This window comes from Botryllus schlosseri, chromosome 7 (assembly GCF_051294905.1).
Source record: "Botryllus schlosseri isolate E-star chromosome 7, Bs_hap1, whole genome shotgun sequence".
In the NCBI taxonomy this organism is placed as follows: domain Eukaryota; kingdom Metazoa; phylum Chordata; class Ascidiacea; order Stolidobranchia; family Styelidae; genus Botryllus; species Botryllus schlosseri.
Window position 1 is genome coordinate 7,517,012 of NC_137242.1, and position 19,181 is coordinate 7,536,192.

General features: G+C 39.3%; 1 protein-coding gene and 1 long non-coding RNA gene across 2 annotated transcripts in view; one reads left to right on the top strand and one right to left on the bottom strand.

Annotated features, from left to right (window-relative positions):
• LOC145442700 (double-headed protease inhibitor, submandibular gland-like) overlaps positions 1-19,181 on the top strand; it is a 78,747-nt gene that overhangs the window by 26,538 nt on the left and 33,028 nt on the right. The window lies entirely within an intron of this gene.
• On the bottom strand, positions 7,020-8,728 carry LOC145442764 (uncharacterized). Its single transcript, XR_013916151.1, has 2 exons — positions 7,714-8,728; positions 7,020-7,232 (listed from the first exon to the last, which is right to left on the bottom strand). It is a non-coding gene; the product is annotated as an uncharacterized LOC145442764 (long non-coding RNA).

Below are 19,181 nucleotides of genomic sequence, written 5' to 3' on the forward strand. Positions count from 1 at the left end.
ATTTTGGCAAGCATCATGTGTATTAAAATGTTATCTTTGATTTATACCGTGGTATAACTCTGAGGTAGGTTCTGGTTTCTTGTATCACCTTTAGCGTGTGAATACGCCTGCTTTTCTATACGAGTTTGTACCAAGTATTCCGTTATCTGCCGTGACTCGTTCATATCTGCTCTCCAAATAAGTAATCGCACAGTATCGTCCTGTTTCAATAATTCAGCGCTTAAAGAGTAATATATTGGTTTCGTATACCGGTCATTCTTCATGTGTACTTTTCCATAAAGGGCATGGAACGCAACAAGTTTTTGATTCAACCTTATATCTCATGTCATCCTTCAATATGTATTTTGATAAGATTTCCCCTCCTCAAATATTTGCATTGCGCTGTGATAAAAAATGGGCGTTAGCATCCGTGGAAGTTATAACTATAGTTGGCACACCGCCACAAGGAGAGGGGTCTTTTCAGCCTCTCATCCCACATGCAGTATTATTATTAATAATTTGGACGGTGATCAGTCAGGCGATTGTTTTTGACGTGTCAGAATATGTCAAAATATTGTCAAAATTGTGGCGTTAGGTCGAAAAATTGTCAAAATTGTTTACAAATTCAAAACTTTTTTGCAACCTGCATTTCGTTTGTATCGTAGATGTTTGCACTGTCGGTGAACTTATCAGTTGACATTTTACAGCTTGTAGCCTACTTTATAGGACTGCCGTTGTATACGGCCCATTGTCTGCGTGGGCATTGGTTCTTACATCAACAAGCGCATGATGGAAAATTATGATGTAGACAACATTGTCAGAATGAAGCAGCACGGTGTGCCACGAGCAACGTACAACTTCAGTGTTGCCAGCCAACAACTGCTACTGTTGAACGTTCTTGTCCATTCTTGGCAAGCTACTTAGTAAGGACAGCAACTTTCTACCCGAGAATGTAGGAAAGTATCTTTCGTTTTACGACAACAAATTTAATTCATTTCTACCATAATGCGTCATGTAACTGCTGGAATTCTTCATAGGTTCGGATTTGGTTAAAATAAAGTTTTTTCATGTAAAACTTTGTCAGTTTTTGAGTCAGTTTTTCGAGGCCAAACTACTTCGTAAGCAAATACAGTTTCAACCAGAAATGAAGATAAGTAGTACAATTATTAGCATATGTGCTAAAACACCTAATTTACAAACACGAGGATAAAATTTTGTCAAAATAAAGTTTTTTAAGGTAAAAAAATGTCAAAATTTTGATTATTTAGGTCAAAATCTTCCGTTTTTTAGATAAAAAAAACATTCCCAGCTATAATTATATTCAACATTCCCATGAAGCAAAAAAATCCATGTACATAAATTTCTCATTACAAAACCTTTTTAGCGTTCGTACCCCTTGAACTTACATGCGATTCTCCCGTACTCCTGGCCAGGATTAGAATAGCACTTCGTCAAGCCGCCGTTAAATGCTGGTATTCGGCCCTGTAGGGTTTTTGAAATAGCTTTTGGGGGACTGCGCCTCCCAGACCCAGAACTGAAGTTAATAAATGAATTTCTATATCTGGTACTACTTATACTCTGGTATCCACGTAGATAGCAAAAACAAGACTACGTCGTCGCAGGTGTTCCAAAAAGTCATTGGTCTTGTTGTGTTCTGGGGCGACATTTACGGCCGGCTCTGAAACGTATGTGTCGATAGTCCCGCACCAGCAGTTTTCACACTTCTAGACTAAAGCATCCCAACCCCCCAATCGACCATTCTCGCACAATGACGAAGAAGACTGGGCTCATTTCTCTAACTAACGTCTTATATTTTATTGTTAACATACTGTTTTACGTCGAAGACGATATTGCCCCAATTGAAGGCAATAAATATCTTGACACTAAATCGCGACCAGCGCGAAAAATTTTTTCGAGTCGGCTGAATCTGCCTGAAAATATTTTACTTTATGATGTTTTGCAAAATAATTTTTGGCCTCACACAGCGTATAATGTCACACTCCATCTCGTACCCCCTGTTTTGGTGCTTCGTACCCCGTAGGAGTCCATGGACCTATGTTAAGAACCGCTGCCGTAAATGATCTGCGAGAGGTTCGCTATTTGGCCCCCAAACAGTGACGTAGCAGCATGTGCTGCCGCCCACGGCTTTCGTTGAATATGCCGCCCCCACCCTAAGTAGACCGCAGCAAATTTCCACATAGTTTTATGTTCAATCAATCTGGTCAATGAATATGATTACAAACGATATGCCGCGTCTCATAAGTTCTATATTGCTTGAGAAAGAAGCCTCATCGTCCCAGCGTTTATAAGGCCAAAAGTAATAAAGACAAGAAATGGTTAACGAATGTTTTAGGCGAAATAAAATCAATAGCCGCCTCAAAACTGAACTTTTCGGGCCTTTGCCGAAGCGATATCAGTGACAATATCCTCGAAATCAAGTTTTGGAACGTAGTCTCTTTCTGTAAAAAGAATGGATTGAGCTTATAGCCGATCATCATTCATTGTAGAACGTAAATAAGACTTTATCAGTTTGACCTTCGAGTAACTCTTCTCACAGCTCACAATTGAAACACCAATATAGTCAGACAAAGTTTCCGACACGAGCATTAATATGGTGTCGAATCAAGTAGCCTATAGGTGTGATTTAACTATAACCACTGTCAAACATCAAACGTTGTTGCATTACGATCAAACGTGGTTTACTGCTCCTCACGAGCCTCTCTTATCAATATCAATAATCATAATCAATAATCGTCAGATTATATTTTCATCTGAAGAAGACACACACAATGTACAATGCGATAAGACACAATGCCCGATGTAGTAAACAGATACGAGGATGCCGAACGACCAATTGCGTTTGCAGTAGCGGTCTCTTGAACTGGCAACCACCTCGGCCTCACGGCACTAGCCCGATTTCACAGATCCATTTTCGATGTTAGTCTATATTCCGCGGTCTTTTGGTCTTTCTCCGTTCCTTGTGAGTGCGCTTTTTCATCGGGTCTTCTTCTGTCTTTTTTTTGTAGCCGTAAGAACGGCGACGCGGGGAAGACGAGCCCAGAATAACCTCCAACCCAGAATCGACCAGGGTTGCCTGGGCGGTAGGCGCTTACCGTCACCACTACGCTATCTGCCCCGCTAACTCCAATTTATCAATACTGATCTTTATCGAACGCTACTGTTGCCCTGATTCCGGAAATACAATTTAAAAGCTGGTCAGGGCAACGGAATCACCCCGAAATAGCCATCAAAGTCTGAAAATCGGTATTGTTCCGAATAATCGCCCGATACAATTTCCATCATCATGGTCAATCGGTCATTGTGTTGCGGCGCTCCGATTGTTCGGAACAATCGGCCTTGACGGCTTTATCAGAGTTGTTCCTTTGCCATGCTCACATTTTAATTTGTGTTTTCGGAATCAGTGCGACACTAGCTTTCGATTGAGACCAGTTTGATCAAATTTTAGCTCTCTGGTCGCCGGCTATAGGACTACCAATTACGCTGCTTTTAGCCGGCTGTGTAGTGTACACTGTGCGGCCTCATTTTGCCGCCCCTTTGTAGCCTGCCGCCCCTGGCGCAGAACCATAACCGCCATGTGGCTGCTACGCCACTGCCCCCAAAACTGCATAACTGTTAACCGAAGCCTAACATAATCGATAGCAATGTATCTTAATTATCTCCATACAATTTGCGAGTAGTAACGACGAGGTTTGTTCATATACCGCCAAATTTTATTTCCGCATACTATGGGCCTATGATATAGGCCTAATAAATAATACATAACATAATTCACAGATTTTGACTGAATACATCAATCAAGTCGAGGCGAAAGTCTAAAATGGCTTCGCATGCGAGCGACGATTCGATGGGGTGTGTTCTCATACTGAGCAATCCGTACGGAGAAAAATCGCCATACTTGCATGAACAACACTCTAGTCAAATGCAAAAGCTGTGGACAGAAAAACTAGGCTGTGAATTATTTGAAAACAAAGTGCACTCTGACTTGACTGCTCAAGACGTCATGGACGTATTCGGGAGGTTAGCGACGGCAGATGGTTCTATTTACCAATATTTGATTGTAGTCGTGATTGGCAATGGGGGTTTATTACCAATCCGTGAAAGTTTGCAGCCTTTTATAGAAGCGAAGGATGGAAACTATGTTCAGGAAGAAGCTTTTTTTTCTAAGTTCTACAACAACAACCAGGCATGGCGCGAAAAGCCGAAGCTGTTCGTTTTAGGATACAACCGAATGAGCGACATGGAACCCAGTAATCGCGGCGATAAACCGCGGAAGCAGATTTTGCGGAAACCCGAGAATAATGTTAGTTCCGGTGACGGCAACCGTACTGAAGAGACATGTTCGAAGTTTTCTGGCCTTTTGATAGCATACGGATCCGCGACGCATCTCATGGAGAAGGTATATGATGTATTCTCTGCGAGATATAAAACGGACACCTGGACACAAATGCTTACGAGAGTAAATAAGGAGATGAACAAAGATGACAAATGGAGTGTTTTCGAATCCACTTTTACATCTCCCTGCACATTATTTCCATCACGCGATCAAGATATCAGAAACGATCGCGATAGCAACTCTTCCTCTGTCAATGATGATGTTGATAGGGCATTAGAAACCCTCAGAGAAAGTCTTAGAAGAAGTAGTGCGAAGGAGAAATCCATCGAGTCCGTTAAGGAATTTTTAGCAGCGTTTGATCCAAACAGCAGGATTGTTGAAGCTCAGGATGCCATCAGTCAACTTCCGATATCAAGAAAAAGTATCAAGACTCCCTTAAAGGGTTGCGGAGTTGTGATCAGTAACAGTTTGACAAAAGACAGTAAATCCCACATCACGGATAAGGAAAATATGGAAAGTCTCTGGAAAGACATATTAGGATGTGAAATCGAAACTCATCTGAACAGGACAGCAGTTGATATGAAGAAAATTCTTAAAAAATTGGCGGCTTCCGATTCTAGTGACTACGATTACCTAGTAGTGACGGTCAGCTCACACGGGAGATTGGAAAAATTGGATAGTCGTTCGAATGATTCGCAGGAAAGTGGCGGTATTCTTCGAGCCGTGTGTTGTGGAGTGAACGGTGAGTCCGTTTGCGAGCGTAAAATACTTGATTATTTCGAAGGTAAAGAATCCCCGTGGCATGACAAAGTCAAGATTTTCATCTTCGATTATTGTCGTGGAGAGAAAAAAGTGTTGAGGGTACCAAAAGCAGGGACTTCTTACCCGGAAATCGACTACCATTGCGACGAGAACACATTTTATCCAGACACGTTACCGTTGATAAACAAATGTGTCGTCGTGTATGCGACGTATTACGATTACGTTGCTTACTCAAACGATCTTATCCCGACTTTGGCCGATATTTTTACTAATAATTGGGATCATAAGTCAGTGACTGAAATGTTGGTGATGGTGAACGCGAGTATGAGAGACGTGAGCTATCCGGAAGAGAAAAAGGCCATGAGCATATTCAAATCCACATTAGATGCCGAATTTTATCTTTATAAAGAGAAAGATGTTGGAACGAAGAATAATCAGCAGGACTGAGTGCGAGTCAGCTGCTCGCGTACTAACATAAGTAAAAGTAGTTCTAACGTTATTGGTGCCGTGGAATACCCTATTAATTACTATGTTCTTTAGGAGCAACACGAAATTTTATGAAGACGAAACAGAATGAACGAACTACCGCAACTATCGTGACATGCGATGGGAAAGAGACTGACTACTATAAAACAATGTTTATCAAACTTGTTAGCAATGGTACTCCCATTCGGTGATCAGTAGGGTGATTTTTTTTTACATGTCAAAATTTGTAAAAATGTTGTCAAAATTGCAGCGTTAGGTCAAAATTTGTCAAAATTGTTTAAAAAGTCAAAAAAAATCGACCTCTGCGTTTCGTTTGTATCGTAGATTTTGCAGTGTCGGCGAACTTATCATTTGATATTTACAGCTTGTAGCCTACTTTATAGGCCTACCGTTGTAGACGGTCCATTGTCTGCTCCTTGTGAGTCATAAACGGTCAAATGAAACAAATAGGTTGACATGGTGTTACATTCAACGTACCACAATATGCTTGGGCATTGCATGGTTCTAATATCAAGAAGCGCATGATGAAAAATTGTGATGTCGATAGCATATTCGGAATGAAGCAACACGGTGTGTCACCAGCAGAGTACGCACAACTTGAGTGTTGTCAGCCAACAACTGCTACTGTTGAACGTTCTTTCTCCATTCTTGGCAAGCTACTTAGTAAGGACAGACACTTTATGCACGAGAATGTAGGAGAGTATCTTTCGTTGTACTATTACAAATTTTAATTATTTCTACCATAATACGTGATGTAACTACTGGAATTCTTCATGGGGCCAAATTTCGTTAAAATAACGATTTTTTCACGTAAACATTAGTCAGTTTTTAAGCCAAAAAACTTGGTTTCAGGCCAAACTACTGCGTAATTACCATACAATGGCCCAGTAGTACGGCAATGCGTTTTAGTGCACTTTTACAAAAAGACGATTTTAATGAGAATATAAGGCTCCAAATGACTAATGCCCTTTACAAACTTGGCAAGTTACCATTTGGTTTCCCTGAGTTTTCTAACTAACAAAAAGCATGTTTGAAGTAGGGGAGATGTGGTACCGATGGATAAAAAATTGCAAAATGATCTCTGCACTGTAAAAAATAAAAACCTCGATTTACCGCGAAATGTTTGGAAGCACGGTAGCCAGACATTTCGTGGTAATCTAACATTACCGTTAGTCAATGTAAATTTAACTTACACTCGTCCGGTAATCTCACTTTACACGCCAGACTGTAATGTTACAGTCACCTCCGGTATATCTAATCTACATGTTCTCCTGTACATTTGCGATCGAGACTGTCATTTTACCGCCTACCTACCTACATGCTGTTCCTGTAAATCAGGATTACATACCAGCTTGTAAATTCACGTACATCCATACCTATCGCAAAGCAACCCGATGCAAAAATATCGCAACATTTTCTTCACATCCACAAAACGACATTGGAATAAACTGTATATTCATTCATGATATCACGATGAAGTGGTTATCGATGGAAAAATATTGCTGCTGGAGGTCTAATTCTTCTTTGGGAGACATGCAGTAACACGAGTGGTCTCAAGAAAACGTGAATTAATTCCACCACCGGCCAAACTTCCAATTGTTTCTTTTTCTCGTTCTCATTCCTTCTGTGTAAGTAGTATCTTGCAGTTCCACTAAAAAGAATTCGTGCGTAAGTAGCTATATAAAGCAAAGTTCCTAACCTGGACAGTGGACATGACATTATAAAGACTAAGACAAATAGGCTAACAAAAATATAACATGTTTTGAAGTACCGGTACTGGCACATTGTGTGATGACGGCTCCGCCTTTTACATGACATAGCAGAGATTCATGACTTTATCTCTGTATTGAAACAAAAGGTTCCTAATTTAAGGTGGCATGTGTGGCAAACAAATCCAGCAGTGGATGAAAACATATCTATGCTATGGCCCGAAAATGACATTACCAAGCCAACAGTTTCAACTCCTCCGCAGCGGAGTATGTGGTCACTATATAAGTCGACAAATATCCCAAAATAGAATAGAGAATGCGGCGAATGAAATATATCAATCATGAAATCTAAGTCATCGAGGGCTGGTGTGCAGAGCAGAGTCAGATATTCACGGTAACAAATACTATGCAGTACTGTATTACCTTTTAAGATGCGCATGCCATTCAGCATTCCTAGGAATCTTCAACGATCGTGTTCACTTTCTTCAAGCACAAGCTTCGCTCCACCCTTTGCTTAAATCTCACTAATGGCCACTGGCCATACGACACTCGAACGATTTCGAAATAAATGGTATTCATCCGCTGACACATAACACCAATAATATTTACTGGCCACGTTATAATGTTTGATCTGGGTCGTTTTTTCCATACAGAAACATTTATCATTGAATATAGTCCCTTTTTTCATCTAATTTCGTATAAATTGATGTATATCCCATGTGTTGTTCACTACTTACTGTACTTACCTAACCAGACGCTGCTTGTGATGTCACAGTTGTGCGTTGGTTGTTTACTACGAATCTCAGAAAAAGCAGTCACCTAATGTAACCTATTACAGGTCGCCTTGTCCGCCATTAACAAATGGTTAGCTGAGCATGCGGTGCTGATATTTCTAGTTTCCCCGAGCAATATTTTGCATCCTGAACTAATTTTCTAACTTATCAGCCTTATCCGTGACAACGAATGTAACCAGCGAGACTGGCCGTACAGCCATTGCCTTATAATATAATATGGCTACGGTGTACCACATTAGCTACGATCGTCAGTTATTTCTTGTACCCTACTAAGCTTAAATTGATACTAGGGCCAACAATTTCGGTATGACAGACCCCAGTCTCGCAAACGAGGTTCAATCAGGTCAAATCACCTCTATAGAATGATATATCAGTAACATTCAGTTCTACGTATACATTGGCTGCAGCGATTTTGAAGCTAATCAATTTTGCCAATAGCCCGGTAAACTGCAGTAACGAGTAACTGTCAGTAATTTTGCGAAGAAATTCTGGTAACTTACTTTACAGCTATATTAAGGTAATATTACATATCAAAATGTAAAATGACAAGCTACGCGCAGTAATTGGCTGCGACCGGTAATTTGTGGTAAAATTTACACAGATTTCCCAGTAAATCTACCAGATTTTTTACAGTGTGGTCCTCAAATCATCAGCCGAGAATAGCAGATCCTTGGCTGGCCCAACACTTTGATACAAGCTCTATCTATCGCCGACATTTACATGAATATCCGTCTTTTCAAAAAATATTTATGAATGCTGCAAATTTGTTGCTCGAACGTAAGTAGTTATATAGATCGCTCGTGATTCGCCATTGAGGCTTATGGCGGGGTGGCGAGCGGCTGGAAAACCGGGGGTGGCGAGCGGCTCCTTATGCCTTATGGTGGGGTGGCGAGCGGCTATTGCGTCTTATGGCGGGGGTGGCAAGCGGCTCTTATTTCTTATGGCGGAGGTCACGAGCAGCTGAGAAACCGGGGGTGGCAAGCGGCTTTTATGCCTTATGGTGGGGTGGCGAGCGGCTATTGCGTCTTATGGCGGGGGTGGCAAGCGGCTCTTATTTCTTATGGCGGAGGTCGCAAGCGGCTGAGAAACCGGGGGTGGCAAGCGGCTTTTATGCCTTATGGTGGGGTGGCGAGCGGCTATTGTGTCTTGTGGTCGCACGGTAACCCTTTTCAGCATAGGGATAACTCGCACGCGGCTTCGTTGTTGGCATGTCGTACTTCGTGTTGAATATGTATCAAGTAAATAGTCATGTGATTGGTCCTTAGGTAATGTGTATATTCCAAATTACGGCGAGTACGACAACGATATATCGTTATTCTTATGGACGCTGCGATGATTCGTACTTTCAACCATCTCTCGCGCGGTGTTGAATATGTACGAGTCACCAACAATAACCGCACAAACGGAAACGTGGCTTGTTGTGAGGATTAAGCAGTGCGTGCGACAGACGGCGATTCGAATATCAACAATAATCGCGTTCGCAAACTAACACTTCAAAAAGATGTGAAATATTTGTAAAATCCTACGATCGCTCACAAGATACCACTTCCGGCATATCAATCTATCACTCAATACACAACCGAAGTTGGATTGTAATTGAATGCATAAATTTATCACATCGACATCAAAATTCGAAAACAACAACTTGATGCTTTATGTTCTCACTCTAATTTCATGATAAGTGTAATAAGTGCCGAATAACAGATACACCACCGGCGAGACTTGAATACCAACAAATTGTCACTTATTTCTATTCTAGCCGTAATCCTTTGTGAAGTTAACGCTTATTCAAAAAGGTGTGAAATATTTGCAAAACCCCGCGATCACTGACAAGATAATGTCTCGGACATAACCATCTTTCGCGACTTGGTGTCATAACCATACCGATCGCTCACGCGGTGAAATTTTAGTAATCAGTTTGTCACAGAACTTGATTTCGCTGGTAAGATTTAACAAGTAACGAATAATAGACCGCCAGGGTCGGTAACTTGAATAGCGACAAATTGTCACTTATTTCCGCTCTAACCCTAATCCTCTGTGAAGTGAACGCTTATTCAAAAGGGTGTGATATAATTTGAAAACCCGACGACCACTCACCGGATAATGCTTCAGACATAGCAATCCCTCATACCCGCTCACAAGGTAATATTTCGGTAATTAGTTTGTCCCAGAACCATCGCAGACGGTGATTCGAAAACCAACAATTTGTCACTTGCCCGCGATCGCTATACGTTTCACGCCTCCCGAATAGTGGCTGACTTTAGTTGCGTGATAAGATCCATGAAAATATTCAATCGATGTGTTAGTTTGTCAACTTGAAATGTAACTCACTACACAAATCAAGTTGAATCGTATTTGAATGTATTGATTCGACCCAACTCAAATCCTATTAACGCGATCTGTTGAATCGAACGTAACCTGAATATTACTGACACCAACATTCACCCTCATCGGATCATTCACACATTCCACGCCGCTGTTTTAACACTTATAGAATCAATACCAACTATCTCTGACCCGATAATATTCAATCATTTTGGTAATTTGCCAACTTTAAATCCATTCGCGGGATGTACTAAAGGTAAATCCAAATAATCCAGAATGAAATATTTGGACTTAGACATTGTGCGAATTGAAATAGGTTTGACAAACATGACTACCAACTTTCACCCAGTCACATTTCAAGATTATACTTTGAAACAATCCTTGAAACTGACAACTCTATTCACGGCTGAGTTTTCCGAGCAACTCGGTAAGGTCATAGTTACTACCGCATTACCTAATTTACCCGACCAACTCGTCATGATCATTCCTGAAATCAACACAAACATGACTACTGACTTGAGTCAACCACAAAACAGCATCAAGTTTTAAATCCGCTTGTAGCTTACGGCTTATTTGAATGCGGGTTATGTTTTGTTGTAATTGAGTGTACGGAAATAGTATTACGTCTCGACATCTCACCATCTTACCATACTCAAAGAGTCAACCACGAAAACATTGTCAAGTAAATCCGTTACCCAACCAACTCAAACAGTATCAGTATGAAAAACAACCAAACATACACGAATCCATACAATCACTAAAACCTAAAATCCATGACAAGCTTGGTTGTATTCATATCCCTACACATCTTTTTTTATTCAGCTTGAAAAGTCGTTACTATTCTGTAAGATTGAGGAATTACTACGCGGTATATTCTGCAAGACAAACTAATTACTACTCGGTATATTTTGTAAGACAAAAGTAATTACTTCTCAGTGTCGGCGACTTGAGATTAACATAATATGTTTGAGTATACGAGATTTGAAAGTCCGACCAACGTAGTTGAGAATTCATTTCTTACAATCGAACGATGGTGTTATATTCAAAGTTATCATGCTGTGAACATAAGGATTGACACATTGATTTGACATATGAGATTTGTAATAGTTGATCATTACTTTATTATTAAATTATTTGCGTTAATTAGACCCGGCGTTGTGGTAAATGTTATGACAGCAACAGACTTTTCAGTACCAATGTTATTAACATATTAAGCTGTAAAACTATGTATGTCTGAAATGTTCTTGATAGGAAAATTACTCCACCTTGGTAAAAATCACTCGGCGTATCGCGGATATCAGAAAATATTTCCAGTAACCAAGACTAAAGATGAAACGACAATATCGGTATTATTACATTCAACAATCAGTACAATTATTAAAATCTATCGTTTGCGATAAACAGCACTAAAGATGTAATAATTCCAGTATTCATACATTGAACATCCGATACAAAATGCTTTATTATCCCGATTCCCAACGGGTAATTGAAACGACTAAGTGTAGAATCAGTATATCACAATATCGTTACTATTGAATCCAACGATTTATTGTCGGAATTTGTGACAGAGAATTGAAACATATGCACTTTACAGAGTATGAAAATATCACTTTGAGTATCGAGTACCGTTCGAAGCTAGCGATCAATTCTTAATCATTTCAGTAACTCCCCATTGTGCGTGCTAAATGTAAAATATCGCTAGGTTATACACTCTAAGACTTTGATTATTGTAAAAGTAAATTGTGATATGTTTGTTAGATGCATCCAATTCAACTAGAAGTGTCTAGTGCCCAACACTCGTAATATCAAAAAAGTACTTGCTACACTGTTATTTGCTAAACGTGTTTTGCATTGTTGTTCATTTCTAGTATTGATTGAAATCATTCTTGAACCCTCAAATAATACTTCCCGACATGAAACCAAGCCGCTGAAATCACGAAGATACAATGTGTACGATGTTTGTCAAATGTGTCCTACCTGGCCAACAGAAAACAATTTTCACTAGCTTGGTAATGAAACCGAAGTCTCCATTCGATATTTTGTTTGTGTCAAATACTTTACAATGAACACATTTGCGTGGTTGAGCTTTACATCATCAGACTGCCATCTGTACATCAAGAATACATCCGACTTGTAACTGGGTCGTTTACCTAACCGAGTTGTATGCACAGTTTGATATTTTTGTCATTTAGTGATTGCTGAACATACCACTTCGAAATACCGCGTTGATCTCAATTTCCATCATCGTGATAAGTGAAGTACATTTGTTTTGAATTCATAGCAATAGGCTTTTCTATGGTATGATAAATTATTGACAAGTTCTGCTTAGAAGATTGGTTGCATATCACGAAAATAATATACCACACATATTATTACTGTTACTCCATTCATCGGTATTTTTTCCGTTGTCGATTTTCAAACGAGTAAAATTTATTACTTGAGTTGCTCTGCTTACTATATTTAAATGTAAACTCACCCGTCTTTCAACAACAAACAATGTTAAAAAAGTATGCAATCAAACACAACAAGTTTTACGATACTAATTATTATCCCACATAACCCATTTCTTACCGAAGACATATGAAATATATTCATGTTACACGAAAATATTCGCTCATGCTACAAACCTGTACAATGATTGGTGGTGCTTTCAAACTGTTTCGATACCTCAAGAACTTTATTGTCTGAATGGTTGTTCATGTATCGTAACAATCAAGTAGTTCAACACAGAACTAGTATTAACAGAAACACCAGAGTTGTTTACACAAAAGTTTGTATGCGTACAGTATGCGAATACCATGTGTAAGTCGAGCGCAATTGCGGTATCCATCCAAGTTTAGTTAACACAAATTCATTACAACGGAGCCGCGTAAACCTTCGTAAAAGAAAAGCATACCCACTTCCCGAGGGTTCTGTCAATGTCATAACAATAAACCAGATACTCCAACAACAGAGTACATATGTTTTCTAGTCACGATCCTTACATCTTTCACATAGATCAATCTACTTTGCTACCGAAAAGTGCTGAGTCATCATATGGTTGTCCTCACAACTAAAACATACTATCGTACAAAATGGTCGTTATAGTTTGCACACCAACGGTACATCGTACAAGTAACAAGGTTCGAGAATCCAGTTATTAAAAAAAAAACGTGAAAGTATTTCTACACCAAGTTGGTATGTTGACGAAAGCGTATATTGTAATATCATGATCGATTTGCATTCGTTGGCCACAAACTGTCACTACTCTAAATAATTCTTTTTCACTCAAACACAATCGCATACTTGTCACCATTCGTTTTCATCAAGTACGAGTTCAAGAAACTTACTTACTACGACATGAATTTTTATTTTTATGTTGTGTAAATAGGTAATAATTAATTCAAGTAACACTATATCAACATCATCGACTTGTGCTAATAGATTTACATGCGGTCTTGTGGTTTTCGTCGGGTCATACAGCACGAACTAACTGTAGACTCCTCTCTGTTGTACAACTACTCGGTAATCGAAATGCATTAACATGTAAACAACGATCTTGTTTCGTCACACCAAAAATATGTTCGCTGTCGCGATACTCCGCACAAGACGCGCATAGCCTTTTCACACTCGTAATAGTATACCAACGTCAAACGATAACGTTTAACAAGACCAACGACACTGAGCCCACGACGTTTACCTATGTAAAATTACCACTTTCACTTGCCAGTCCATCGTTTACCTGACTAAACATATTATTTTCCTTTGGAGATCTGACGTTTACCCAGAGTAAGAAACCATTTTCACTTGTAAATATATTTTTTCCTTGGCTAACAAACCTTTTTTCACTTGGAAATATATTTTTTCCTTGGCTAACAAACCTTTTTTCACTTGGAAATATATTTTTTCTCTGGTTAACAAACCTTTTTCACTTGGAAATATATTTTTTCTCTGGTTAACAAACCTTTTTCACTTGGAAATATATTTTTTCTCTGGTTAACAATCCTTTTTCACTTGGAAATATATTTTCCCCTGGGTAACAAACCTTTTTTCCCTGAGCAACAAACCATTCTCACTTGGTGGTCCGTCGTTTAGCCGAGTAAAAATATCATTTTCCTTTGGAGATCCGGCGTTTACCCAGTGTAACAATACATTTTCACTTGGAAAAATACTTTTACCTAGAGTAACTAATCATTTTCTCCTGGGTAACAATCCCTTTTCGTCTGGAAACTATCATTTAACTGAGTACCAATACCGTTTTCACTTGGAAATACATTTTTTCCCTGGGTAACAATACCATTTTCGTTTTGAAAACTGACAACCACACCGGTCAATTTGATATTTTTGTATATTGTTACAACAAACAGTGACGGAAATATACACAGACAACCGGTTTCAGAGTATACCCCATCGGTCGTATCACATCAATATCATCGGTTAACCACATACAATATGCTCTTGTACACTGAAATGCATGTTTTGGAAACTTGGACAATAGACCTCGATAGTTCTGTGATGTCCGGGTTCGTGCTTTGGATTTTCCAGAGTCAAAATGTCTGAATAAAACACCTCCTCGACGACGGTTGGTATGTGGATAACGGTTGGATTTATGTCACCCATCGCGATAACAATTCCTGGTCGAGTTTTCCACCGGCATGTTTGCTATATTGTGTCTTTATTGGTCAATGTATGTCTCGACATTCAGTTTGAAATCGGAAATGCTAAAGTATGTAACCGGATCCGGATATCAACTCTGAATCGATAAACCAATGAACAATATTCAAAGTAAACATGTCACACCCTGTGTTTCCACGAAAAAATACCATCCAGACATACGTCGCGCTTGTTTGCCCACACCAGTATACGCGCAAATGGAGGTGTGTGACATTGCATGCAATGTGTTGGTATACAAACATCGATCCACAGACATTATCATAGTCGGTAGTTTTGATGTAGATCGAATGTCACCCGATAACAATACCAATAAGCCACATTGCAATGACTCTGAGTCAATCTGAAGCATGACATACAGACACACAAACACGGAACCGTAACATGGGTTATTCGCACGGCGGTGAAAGTGAACTGTACAGTATATACCAATATTGTGATCACAGTCAAATATGCGAACCGTGTACAATCATATACCCAGGTTTTTGTTGGATATGTACAAATCCGATAAATCGATACATTTCTTTTCCCTGGACATCAATAATACAATCGCCATTCAAATGCATCACTCGAATGTGAGGTTCGTCTGGTGTAAAATCCATATCAAATAACACCAAAGTGTACCTTCCGTGTTTTATCATTTCCACCGACGCTTCTTGTCTGTGTCGTAACGCTATGGTGCTGGGACTTGAAAAACGACGGATTGTGAAACGGGTTGACATGATCTTCGATATCACCAACAGAATCGACGTCAATAGCCTTGTGACGATCTCGTTTCAAAATGTTACCGATATGACGAGCGCAACCTCGGTCTCTTGCGGCGATGACCGTTTCGAAATGTGGCTGGACGAATGGGACCCTCAAGGTGGCGTGTTTTATGATTGTGTGTGAAATCACGAGGTAGTGTTCTATTTGTGATGTACGATTGCAGTCTTCACAGAAACACACCTTATTGGATCACAGTATCAGTCCGAGATTTGCAGAATCACTGTTCGCGATATTTATCTGGAGTCGTTATGTGGGAGTAGCGACATCCATGCATCGTGATTTAGTGAAAGACCGATCGCAATCATTTCGAGCACCGTACTTCGATAAGTCACATTGGTCAAACGCTGCAGCAGAAAACTTCGGTGTCGACAACACGACGGATATTGACCGATGTATCCAATTGGTCTAGGTGGTCTGTCCGGAGATAGGGTCATGACTATCTTGTAATGTTACAACACGATAACACCATCGAATAAATCAGTGAACGGTGTCGAAATATCGATGTAATAGCGCAGACTCAGAGTCATTGCAATGTGGCTTATTGGTATTGTTATCGGGTGACATTCGATCTACATCAAAACTACCGACTATGATAATGTCTGTGGATCGATGTTTGTATACCAACACATTGCATGCAATGTCACACACCTCCATTTGCGCGTATACTGGTGTGGGCAAACAAGCGCGACGTATGTCTGGATGGTATTTTTTCGTGGAAACACAGGGTGTGACATGTTTACTTTGAATATTGTTCATTGGTTTATCGATTCAGAGTTGATATCCGAAACCGGTTACATACTTTTGCATTTCCGATTTCAAACTGAATGTCGAGACATACATTGACCAATAAAGACACAATATAGCAAACATGCCGGTGGAAAACTCGACCAGGAATTGTTATCGCGATGGGTGACATAAATCCAACCGTTATCCACATACCAACCGTCGTCGAGGAGGTGTTTTATTCAGACATTTTGACTCTGGAAAATCCAAAGCACGAACCCGGACATCACAGAACTATCGAGGTCTATTGTCCAAGTTTCCAAAACATGCATTTCAGTGTACAAGAGCATATTGTATGTGGTTAACCGATGATATTGATGTGATACGACCGATGGGGTATACTCTGAAACCGGTTGTCTGTGTATATTTCCGTCACTGTTTGTTGTAACAATATACAAAAATATCAAATTGACCGGTGTGGTTGTCAGTTTTCAAAACGAAAATGGTATTGTTACCCAGGGAAAAAATGTATTTCCAAGTGAAAACGGTATTGGTACTCAGTTAAATGATGGTTTCCAGACGAAAAGGGATTGTTACCCAGGAGAAAATGATTAGTTACTCTAGGTAAAAGTATTTTTCCAACTGAAAATGTATTGTTACACTGGGTAAACGCCGGATCTCCAAAGGAAAATGATATTTTTACTCGGCTAAACGACGGACCACCAAGTGAGAATGGTTTGTTGCTCAGGGAAAAAAGGTTTGTTACCCAGGGAAAAATATATTTCCAAGTGAAAAAGGATTGTTAACCAGAGAAAAAATATATTTCCAAGTGAAAAAGGTTTGTTAACCAGAGAAAAAATATATTTCCAAGTGAGAAAGGTTTGTTAACCAGAGAAAAAATATATTTCCAAGTGAAAAAAGGTTTGTTAGCCAAGGAAAAAATATATTTCCAAGTGAAAAAAGGTTTGTTGGCCAAGGAAAAAATATATTTACAAGTGAAAATGGTTTCTTACTCTGGGTAAACGTCAGATCTCCAAAGGAAAATAATATGTTTAGTCAGGTAAACGATGGACTGGCAAGTGAAAGTGGTAATTTTACATAGGTAAACGTCGTGGGCTCAGTGTCGTTGGTCTTGTTAAACGTTATCGTTTGACGTTGGTATACTATTACGAGTGTGAAAAGGCTATGCGCGTCTTGTGCGGAGTATCGCGACAGCGAACATATTTTTGGTGTGACGAAACAAGATCGTTGTTTACATGTTAATGCATTTCGATTACCGAGTAGTTGTACAACAGAGAGGAGTCTACAGTTAGTTCGTGCTGTATGACCCGACGAAAACCACAAGACCGCATGTAAATCTATTAGCACAAGTCGATGATGTTGATATAGTGTTACTTGAATTAATTATTACCTATTTACACAACATAAAAATAAAAATTCATGTCGTAGTAAGTAAGTTTCTTGAACTCGTACTTGATGAAAACGAATGGTGACAAGTATGCGATTGTGTTTGAGTGAAAAAGAATTATTTAGAGTAGTGACAGTTTGTGGCCAACGAATGCAAATCGATCATGATATTACAATATACGCTTTCGTCAACATACCAACTTGGTGTAGAAATACTTTCACGTTTTTTTTTGAATAACTGGATTCTCGAACCTTGTTACTTGTACGATGTACCGTTGGTGTGCAAACTATAACGACCATTTTGTACGATAGTATGTTTTAGTTGTGAGGACAACCATATGATGACTCAGCACTTTTCGGTAGCAAAGTAGATTGATCTATGTGAAAGATGTAAGGATCGTGACTAGAAAACATATGTACTCTGTTGTTGGAGTATCTGGTTTATTGTTATGACATTGACAGAACCCTCGGGAAGTGGGTATGCTTTTCTTTCACGAAGGTTTACGCGGCTCCGTTGTAATGAATTTGTGTTAACTAAACTTGGATGGATACCGCAATTGCGCTCGACTTACACATGGTATTCGCATACTGTACGCATACAAACTTTTGTGTAAACAACTCTGGTGTTTCTGTTAATACTAGTTCTGTGTTGAACTACTTGATTATTACGATACATGAACAACCATTCAGACAATAAAGTTCTTGAGGTATCGAAACAGTTTGAAAGCACCACCAATCATTGTACAGGTTTGTAGCATGAGCGAATATTTTCGTGTAACATGAATATATTTCATATGTCTTCGGTAAGAAATGGGTTATGTGGGATAATAATTAGTATCGTAAAACTTGTTGTGTTTGATTGCATACTTTTTTAACATTGTTTGTTGTTGAAAGACGGGTGAGTTTACATTTAAATATAGTAAGCAGAGCAACTCAAGTAATAAATTTTACTCGTTTGAAAATCGACAACGGAAAAAATACCGATGAATGGAGTAACAGTAATAATATGTGTGGTATATTATTTTCGTGATATGCAACCAATCTTCTAAGCAGAACTTGTCAATAATTTATCATACCATAGAAAAGCCTATTGCTATGAATTCAAAACAAATGTACTTCACTTATCACGATGATGGAAATTGAGATCAACGCGGTATTTCGAAGTGGTATGTTCAGCAATCACTAAATGACAAAAATATCAAACTGTGCATACAACTCGGTTAG